The sequence below is a fragment of the Bos taurus genome, chromosome 26, assembly GCF_002263795.3.
Source record: "Bos taurus isolate L1 Dominette 01449 registration number 42190680 breed Hereford chromosome 26, ARS-UCD2.0, whole genome shotgun sequence".
NCBI classification, from domain to species: Eukaryota; Metazoa; Chordata; class Mammalia; order Artiodactyla; family Bovidae; genus Bos; species Bos taurus.
Genome location: NC_037353.1, coordinates 13,340,098 through 13,341,510, shown reverse-complemented (window position 1 = coordinate 13,341,510; position 1,413 = coordinate 13,340,098).

Here is a 1,413-nt window from a genome sequence, read left to right as displayed (position 1 = left end):
TGGACCACACTTTGCTATAGCAATCAGGTGTCTGTGACTTATGGATCTTATCAACCATTTCAGCAGCAACCAGCAATAGAGACAAGGTTATCCAGGAACCCTTGTGTCTGATGGATTCTCTTGACACTCATGGAAGACTGACAAGGTTTTGGAGAATTTTGCACCAACAGAAACACTGCCAGCCTGAAGGGGACAGAGACAGGATGAATGAAGAATGCCTCTGAAAGCAGAGCTGTGAATGCAGAGGCCAGAGAGGGTGGGGCTGCTACCTAAGAGGGCTGAGAGTACAGAACATCAAGCCACAAAGGATTATTCTTAAGCCTTGAAACCTAATATAATTTGTCTTTCTGGGCTGTGAACTGTTTTAGAAAGGTAATCTGTGTACTCCTAATGTATTTTTTCCCCCTAGTTTAGGAATGGGAATTTCTACCCCATGACTGTTGCATCATTGTATTTTGAAAGCAGACAGTTTGTTTTCTAGTTTCATGGGTCTGTGGACAGAAAAGGATTTTGTCCTGTGATGGACCATACCCAGAGTGTCACCCATATCTGATTTAGATGACAAGATTTGGAATCATTATGAGTTGACAATATTTTGGATTTAGATTTAATGTTGCAATGAGTTAAGACTTTGGGTTGGGTGAATGTATTTTGTACACGGGATGGATGTAAGTTCAGGGGGAACCACGTGACAGACTGTCCTGATATTGTCCCCTCTAAACTCATGTCCAGTTTCAACCTCAGAATGTGACCTAATTTGGAAATAGGGTCTTTGCTAATGTGAGTAAGTTGAGGTCATATTGGATTAGGATAGGCCCTAAATAAAATCACTTAAGTCCTTACAAGAAAAGATGAGGACACGCAGACACAGACCTCCTTCATGGCTGTGGTTGAAGAGGCAGTCGAGGAGTAAACTTTTCTTGGGGACTATGTAGTTTTCTCAGCCTGCTTGCAGCTATGTAAACTCGAAGACTGTAAGGTTGAAGACTAGAAGAGTCAATGCTTTTTTGCTGTTGCTTTTTTGGTTGCTAAGTGTCTGGCTCTTTTGTGATCCCAGGCAAGAATACTGGAGTGGGTTGCCATTTCCTTCTCCAGGGGATCTTCCTGACCCAGGAATTGAACCCATGTCTCCTGCTTTGTAAGCAGATTCTTAGCCACTGAGCCATCTGGGAAGCTCCTTCAATGTATTTTTAGTAGATTCTATTTTTAACTCTGTTTTTGGTTCTAGACAAATAATTCCTTCCAAAACATTATAGGTTTCTGGTCAATTTGCTTCTAGTCAATTCCTTGGGCCTATAACCAGAGCTAATTCTTTCACAGATGTAATTCTCAATCTTAATTTAATTTTTGCTTCCTTGATGCCATGCCTCTTTCTCTTAATATAATTACAGCTACATTAAGGCCATAAGGCTT